This window comes from Humulus lupulus, chromosome X (genome assembly GCF_963169125.1).
Source record: "Humulus lupulus chromosome X, drHumLupu1.1, whole genome shotgun sequence".
NCBI lineage: Eukaryota > Viridiplantae > Streptophyta > Magnoliopsida > Rosales > Cannabaceae > Humulus > Humulus lupulus.
The window spans coordinates 262,207,859-262,217,083 of record NC_084802.1 but is presented as its reverse complement, the minus strand read 5'-3'; positions in this window follow the sequence as shown (position 1 = coordinate 262,217,083).

The following is a 9,225-nucleotide window of genomic DNA, read 5'->3' as shown; positions in this document are numbered from 1 at the left end:
GGAGAAGCTGATGCTAGCAATAAAGTGGTCACATGTCAGGTTTCTATCCTCAATAATATATGTTCTATATTATTTGATTCGGGAGCCACTCATTCGTATATCTCGTTAGGAATGATAGAAAAACTAGACAAACCTCGTGAAAGATTTAGAACTAGGTTTGTAACAGAGTTGCCTTCGGGCAAAGTAGTTCTATCATCACGGATAGTACGAGGCGTACCAATCAAGATTGAGGACGTAGAACTAGAAGGAGACCTGATAGAACTGGAGATCAAAGACTTCGACACGATATTAGGCATGGACTGGCTAACAAGGCATGGCACAACCATCGACTGCAAACGCAAGAAAGTGACATTCGAGACTCCTGACGGCCAGAGACTATGCTTCATGGGGCAAGTTTCAGGACTACGCACACCGCTAACATCATCTCTCAAAGCTCAAGGGATGATAGAAAAGGATGTCAAGCATTCATAGCCAGCATCACGGATGTGGTAAAGGAAACACCACTAAAAGTTGGAGACGTCCGCATTGTAAAAGAATTCCCAGAAGTATTTCCCCACGACTTGCCAGGATTGCTGCCGACTTGGGAAATTGACTTCACAATCAAATTAGTACCGGGCACCGAGCCTATCTCCAAGGCACCATACCAAATGGCACCTACCGAACTCAAGGAGTTAAAGACGCAGCTACAAGAACTCCAAGACTTGGGTTTCATTAAACCAAGCCATTTTCCATGGGGAGCACTGGTTCTATTTGTGAAGAAAAAGGACGGAAGCATGCAGATGTGCATAGATTACCGCGAGCTGAATAAGGTGACGATTAAGAATAAGTACCTGCTACCCCGAATTGACGACTTGTTTGATCAACTTCGAGGTGCGACCGTGTTTTCAAAGATTGATTTACGGTCCGGGTACCATCAGCTCAAGGTGCGGGGAGAGGATATTCCTAAGACAGCCTTTAAAACTCGTTATGGGCATTACGAGTTCTTAGTTATGTATTTTGGTCTTACCAATGCTCTATCCACGTTTATGGATTTAATGAATAGGGTCTTTAAGGATTACTTGGATAAATTTGTTGTAGTGTTCATCGACGATATCTTGGTATACTCAAAGAACGAAGTCGAGCACGAGGAGCACCTAAGGTTGATCTTGTTGGGACTAAAGGAGCAACAACTTTACGCCAAGTTCAAGAAGTGTGAGTTTTGGCTTTCGCAAGTAGCATTCCTCGGGCACATTATATCCAAGGACGGAGTTGCAGTAGACCCATCTAAGGTAGAGGCTGTGAAGGATTGGCCAAGACCAAAGAACGCATCAGAAGTACGGAGCTTTCTGGGATTAGCATGTTATTATCGGAGGTTTGTAGAGAGCTTTTCTAAGATAGCCACTCCCCTTACCAACCTAACCCGAAAACAGCAAAGGTTCAACTGGACTGATAAGTGTGAAGAAAGCTTCCAGTTGCTTAAGGATAAGCTATGCTCAGCACCAGTACTTTGTGTACAAACACCCAACGACAAGTTTGTAGTCTACTGCGATGCGTCGAAGCAAGGATTGAGTTGCGTGCTGATGCAAAATGACAAGGTGATAGCCTACGCATCAAGGCAGTTGAAGGAGTACGAGCAACGCTATCTAACTCACGATATGGATTTGGCAGCGGTGGTATGTGCGTTAAAAATCTGGCGCTGTTATCTTTACGGAGAACGGTGTGAGATTTATATGGACCACAAAAGCTTAATGTACTTCTTCACTCAGAAGGAGCTCAACATGAGGCAGCACAGGTGGTTAGAGTTAGTGAAGGATTATGACTGCGAAATCCTATACCACCCGGGAAAGGCAAACGTAGTTGCTGATGCACTAAGTAGGAAGAGTTATGGAAATCTAGCAGCACTAGCCAGAATAGAAAAGCCACTACAGCAGGAGTTGATCAGCGCTGGAATAGAAGTAGTCATCAGTAAGCTGGCTAATTTGTCTATCCAGTCAAATCTGTTAGAAGATATACGGATTGGGCAAGGGCATGATGACACATTAGTGGCACATATGAATGCAGTTAGAGAAGGCAAGGCCACATATTTATCAATATCAGGTCAAGGGTTATTGAGATATAAGGATCGGGTATGCGTGCCAAATGATCAAAGGATTAAGATGAAGATTCTAGAAGAAGCGCACAGTACCCCATACTCAATTCATCCAGGGTCGACCAAGATGACTCACGATCTCAAGGCAATGTATTGGTGGCTAGGCATGAAGAAGGATATAGCGGAATTTGTGTCTAAATGTCTAGTATGCCAGCAAGTGAAAGCAAAACATCAGCGGCATGCAGGCTTATTGCAACCACTTAGCATACCAGAATGGAAATGTGATGATATAGCTATGGATTTCGTGACGGGTTTGCCACGAACAAGTAAGCAGAATGATTCAGCTTGGGTAGTAATAGATAGACTAACCAAGTCAGCTCATTTCCTGCTTGTTAAGACTTCATACACAGCGGATCAATACTCAGACATCTATTTCCATGAAATAGTACGATTGCATGGAATTCCCAAGACAATAGTGTCCGATAGAGGATCGGTGTTTACATCGAGATTTTGGGGAAGTTTACAGCAAGCCATGGGTACTAAGTTAAGTCTTAGTATGGTGTTTCATCCTCAGACAGACGGTCAGTCCGAGCGTACCATACATATTTTATAAGATATGTTGCGTACTTGTGTACTTGATTTCGGAGGATCATGGAATAAGTACTTACCGCTGATAGAGTTATCCTACAACAATAGCTACTAGTCAATGATCGGGATGGCACCTTATGAGTTACTTTATGGAAGAAGGTGCAGATCACCGTTACATTGGGACGAGGTAGGAGAAAGGTAACTCCTTGGTCCTGAAGCTATTAGAAAAGCTCAGGAAGTAGTAGCACTGATTAGAAAGCGTATGCTCACTGCTCAAAGCCGTCAGAAAAGCTATGCGGATGCCAAGCGGCGTGATGTGGAATTCAAAGTTGGAGATCAAGTCTTCCTAAAGATATCTCCTATGAAAGGTGTGAAGCTGTTTAGGAAGAAAGGCAAGCTTAGTCCCCGTTTTATAGGTCCTTTTGAGATATTGGACAAAATGGGAGCAGTTGCATATAGATTAGCCCTACCGCCAACTTTAGCAGATAGCCACAATGTGTTCCACATTTCAATGCTGCGTAAGTATGTGTCAGACCCATCTCACATCCTTAAGTATGATACAATAGCACTCCAGAAAGACTTGAGTTACGAGGAACGACCGGTTAGCATCCTAGATAGAGGGATGAAGCAGTTACGGTCCAAGAGTATTCCAATAGTCAAAGTCCTATGGAGTAATAGTTCTGAACGAGAGGCAATGTGGGAGTTGGAGGAGGACATGCAAGCCCGGTATCCGGATTTGTTTGGTAAGTAAATGTTGTGGACGAAATTCTTTTTAGAAGGGGAGAATTGTAGAGTCCCAGAACTTTACTTAGCTAGTTAGATATAGTAATAGCTAGTAGTAGTTATAGTATGTTTATTACTGTGGATTTTGGTTCAAGCCATGACTTAGTTGAACACTCGTAGCAACACTTATAGATTTTATAAGTTTAATCTATAGTTTAAGAATATTAATTAAAACATAAGGTTTGATTAATATAGCTGATTATAAAAATGTCATTTATTATACTATAATGTTTAGATAGAACCAATAAGATCATGACACTTGTTGTGTGCATGTTTATTGAGAAATTAAGCATTTTTGGATGAATAGTTTTATAAGAGAAATATTTGAAAACCCCAGAATCTGCCAGCAGCTTTAAAAACATTATATGACTCAGTCAAAGTTGTTTATCCAATTCAAAATAGGTTGAAAAAGTGCAATTAAGTGTATAAAATTTCAGCGTATGTCGATATATCTCAGCACTAGGGGTGATATATCACCACACGGGGAATACGAAAAAACATGTAACTTCGCACAAACGTATCGTTGAGCCTCGGGATATAAGCCCAGGCAATATATCATCCCTAGGGAAAATATTTCAAATATTTTTGAAATCGAGCTCATTTTATTCCTTAACCTCTTGATAAGCCTCTGAACCTTTTGACTGAGTCTTAAGCCTCTGCTGAATGGATATTCAAATATTTTTCAAATAACTATTCATTATTTTATTCAAGCTTAAAGAAGATCTTTTCACTCTTGAACTCTATAAATAAGACCTAGTGCCCAGCCATTTCTCTCATTCTTCAAGCTGTGTTCAGAGCCTTCAAGCTGCTAGGTTTACTATTGAGCGATAAACACTTGGGTTGGGTTATAAGCTTTATCATTTTTACGCTTTAAAAACACTTGGGAAGTAAGGTTAATAGTGTGTTTTTCGATATCGAGGTGTAGTTTGGTTCTAATACGTTCAAAGGTATTCCTAATCTTAAGTTTATTTTAGTTTAATTCTTTAGTTTTCTTTAGTTTCCATTCAGATCCTAACTCATTGTTTTTCCATCATGGTTAGGTATTTAAGTTCTTTAAACTTAAGGTTTCCTTTTGGTAAGCTCTTCTTCTCGGTGGGTTAGATTCATTTCTTTTTCGTCTCCTTCTTTTAGAAATACTGTAACGCCCTACTACCTTAGAGTCGTTACTAAGTGAGTTTAAAACAGAAATTGTGCGTTTAATTGACTCAAAGTGGTTTCTAAAACCAAAAGTGTGATTAAACCAGAGTTTAAGGCTGTATTCTTTTAAAATGGTCAACTTCATTGAAAACGTTAAATATAAAACATCTGGGATCCCAAAATAAGGTTTACAAAATGTTTACAACACCAAAATAGATTTACACTTGATCATCTATCAAAAGAATGGTTAAATACAGCCATATACAAAAATGCCCCCAACCAAAGCAGTCGGGCAGGCCGAACATGTACGCGCCGCCCCCACGCTCTCCATACTCATGGCCGGTTGACTGACTCCTTGGTTTTACCTGCCACACGGAGCACCCGTGAGCCGAAGCCCAGCAAGAAAACCCAAATAACACATAACATATGCAAAGCAAATAACTGGCAATAATTCACTGATACATAGGAAAACCACCATAATAAACAAGTACGGCCATGCCGCTCCCAAGGCCTTACCAAAGCCTGGAGTTTCGGTTCTCACCGCGAGGATAACTCATGTATCCCTTGGGTCCCACCCTGAATATAAGCATCCCATGTGCTGTGTTACTTTCGGCCCACGGCCGCCCCGGCCTATGCCGTACCCGGCCTCTGCCGCTCGTTTCATCATAATAACACATATAGTATATTCAAAATAAACATTCACACACATCATGGTTCATTTAAGGTTAAGCATTTGCACGTAATACAATCCGGGGCCACGCCCTACAATCACACAGTGGGGCCATGCCCTAAACTCGGGTGTTACGGTTTTCTTACCTTTAGATTAAGTAGCCTTGATCAACCTGACTCCTTGAGCACGATCTTACCCGAGCCCTAGCGCTTACCTAAGCAAAATCCACAAGTCAAAGTCATCACCAATCCTCAAGTCCAAAACCTAGCCTCAGGACTAATCCCGAGCCCCCGGGAAGTCCTAAATTCCCAAAACAAAGTGGCGGAATCGAGCCCCGAACCCTAGGTCAAAATCCCTTCACAAAAGCCCAAAAATCCCCTCTGTGAACAGTACAGCGCTACAGCGCTCAAAAGGTAGCGCTGTAGCGCTACAAGCAGAACCACCCTCACCAGACAGGGGCTAGCGCTACAGCGCCCCCTGCCTAGCGCTGTAGCGCTAGTTGCAGCACAGCAAAACCAAAAATCGCATCTTGCGATTTTCTTCCCCCATTTCGAACCCAAACTTGTCCCACTCTTTCCTAAGCCCAAAAACAAACATATATACACCACACACTCATCCCAAGCACCCCAAGAACTCAATCCCAAGCTCAAGCAACCAAGAACTCAAAATCTAACCCAATGAACCCCAAAACCAGAAAAAATCAATCAAACAACAAGGATAGGGTCTTAGAAATCATACCGTGGGTGGAATTTCGACCTTGAACTGCACCCTAGACCTCCTTGGCTTGCACCTTTACAACCTTGACCTGATTTCCCCAAAAACCCCATCCATTTAGCTCAAAAACACAATTCAAAACCAGCAAAACCCTAAAACCGAAAACCTCAAGAACTTACCTCAAATCTCTGATTTGATCTTGCTAATCTCTTACAAATCCACAAACCTAGCTCACCACTGAGCTTCACCTCAAGAAAAATCAAAGAAAAAGGGTGGGAGAACCACAAACCAAACCTTCAAAGCCAATCCTTCAGCTTTCCCTCTCTTCTTTTCTCTTCTTTCTTTCCTTCTTTCTTTTCAGCCTAAAATTTTCTCTACTAAATCCACTAAGTATAAAGGCCTCCTTTATTTTATCTCTTGCAAGCCTAATGACCAAAATACCCTCTCTTATCAATTCTAAGCCTTTATGTCCATAAAGGGCATTTTAGTCCTAATACCCAAATTCCCACTAATTCCTCAAGTGTTCCTAATAATTCCCGTTCGCTACCCAATGCCTAATAAATCACCAAATACATTCCCAAATTCTCGATTAACTCCCCAAGCTTAACCCAAGCCTGGTACAGGTTCCCGCTTTGACTTCCCGCTAACCCGCTCGTTCTAGGATCGTCTCGAGTCATAGATCACAGGTATCAACATAGTCATGCCCAACATGGCCAAATTACAAATATGCTCAATCAGGTCTACATGCATATTAATTCACATAATCATGCACCACAATTAATCACATAATCATAAAACGTGCACTAAATCATAATCATGCATAAAACCCATTAAAGACCCACACAGAATTCCATTATGCCCTCCAGGCACGCTATCTCAGGCCCTAAACCTTAACACCGAATTTGGGGTCGTTACAAATACTCACCTTCTCATTGTTGGTTTTTAGGAGTGATACAAATCCCGTCCTTGTTCTCAAATCCCGGTATTGGTAAGGAAAATAGGATAGACCTTATATGTTTGTATGATATGTTATGCTTATGTTATATGTTATGGTATCTTATGTTATGTGATGTTATGTTATGTAATATGTATAGTATGTTTATAGCCTTGGGCATATGAATTATCTAGCTAGCAAGCCCCAATGATTTATGGGCATATGACTTGCTTAGCTAGCAAGCCCCACAAATCTATTGGGCATATGACTTGCTTAGTTAACAAGCCCCAAGTGGTATAATGGCCATTGTAGTAGTATATGTCTTATGTTTATAGTATATGTTTATGATATAGTTTATGTGTGTTATCCAAAAAATTGGCATTGATGATGTGGCGAGTGATCCCTGGACACGTGGCTGACATCTGGAGGAACTCTGCTAGTGTATCGACCAGAAGGTACATTATAAGCAGGAGGTGGCCCAGTCTCACCTACGACCAGTCTGGTCGATGGTTCCGCATGCAATGTAATATTACTATAAAGATCTTTGTAAATCTCGAATTTAACTCACACAATCTCCTGAGTATCCGATTATTCAGGAGAGAATATCTGTAACAATCTTGTGTAATCCCCCTTGAGCCTATAAATAGAGAAAGATAGCTCAAGGAAGGGACTTTTGGCTTTCGAATTACTTAAGACTAGTGTAATTCTATTTGAAATAGGGTATTGTTCTTCAGAGGTTGGTGAAACTCATTGAACCTGTAACGACCCAAATTCGCTAATAAGGCTTAAGGGCCTTGATTAGTGTGCCAGGAGGGCAGGTTGGGAATTATGTGTGATTTTATGAATTAAATGCATGATTATGATTTAAAGCATGTTATTTGGCTATTTGTTTAACTGAGATGCATGGCTATGTTTACTAGTATGCATGTAGGCCCGGATCGTGTTAGAAGGGCATAATTGTAATTTTGGCCATGTTGGGCATAACTGTATTGATATGTGATAACTGTATTTTGTGAATTGTACCACGTGGGTGTGGTTGTATTATTGTGATGCACGTGCTGAGACGGTTCTAGAGAGCTCGTTAACTCAAGAGTCACAACGGGATTTCTATACCCGGCTCGGGAGGAGCCTAGGGGTACCTCGGGGATTTTATGGTTAAGTTGAGGTTTAGCGGGTAATGGTTATTGGAGATTTAGTAACCTGGGTAACCATTAGTTACTGCTGTGAGTAACAAGTTTTAGAAAGAAAATGGTAGAAATGAAATAGAAGAGTAATGACTTAAGTGCCCTTGAAGGTTTAGATTGGAAAGATTAATAGGAAGGGGTAATTTGGTCTTTTGGCAAGGGGATTATGAAAATTTCAGCTGTGATCTAAGGGGGTACGGTTTGGGCATTTGGGGTCACTTGTGGCATTGATAGAAATTGAAGAGAAGAAAGAGGGGGAGAAAGAAGAGCTAGGGCAAGTGAAGAGAAAAGAAGAAGAAGGGTGAAGGGCTGAAGTGGGAACTTGGGAGGAGGATCTAGGGATCTTTTGAGTGGATTCTCCATTTGAGGCAAGGATCTTGTGCATATTTAAGTTTGATTTCTGTTTTGAGTTGTGGATCTAAAGCTTGAGTTAGTTTCATGCCTTGGTTTGAGTTTTTCTGAAGTTAGAAATCAAGGGTTGAATTTTGGGTATGAGTGTGTTTTGGATCTTGATTCTAGTGTTTGTAGGTTGATAGAATGTTCATATGAAGTTTGGATTTGAGTTTTGGGGTTTAGGTATTGGTTTAGGATGATTTGGAGAGGTTGAAGCTCGGGAAAACGCGAAGGAAAAACCCAGAATTCTGGGTCTGCGAGGGCGTGCCGCGGCACGGGTTTTGCTTGCCGCGGCGGGGAGCCTCTGGTTTCTGGGTGCCGCGGCACAAGAAATTTGTGCCGCGGCACAAGGCAAATTTCAGGATGGCACTTTTAGGCAATTTTAGGCCTTTGCTCCGGGGCTTCGGGGGATGTCTCCGGGATGTTGTTTTAAGGTTTTAGAGGTCCCGAGAGTGCGGGATTGGTCCCGGGAAGTGGTTTTGGGTTGATTAGTATTGAGGGATGTTTCTTGTGTGTTGTGACTAGGTTCTTTGAGAGGCTCGTGCTAGAGGACCGTGCTCGCGGCTTTAGTGCATCAGGAGGCTCGGAATGCAGGTAAGAAAACTATAACACCCGAGGTTAGGGCATGGCCCCAGATTGTATTATGTGCAAATGTTTAAACTTAAATGAATCATGATGTGTGTGAATGATTATTTCGAATGTACTATATGTGTGATTATGATGAAATGAGCGGCCGTGGGCCGAGTACGACGTA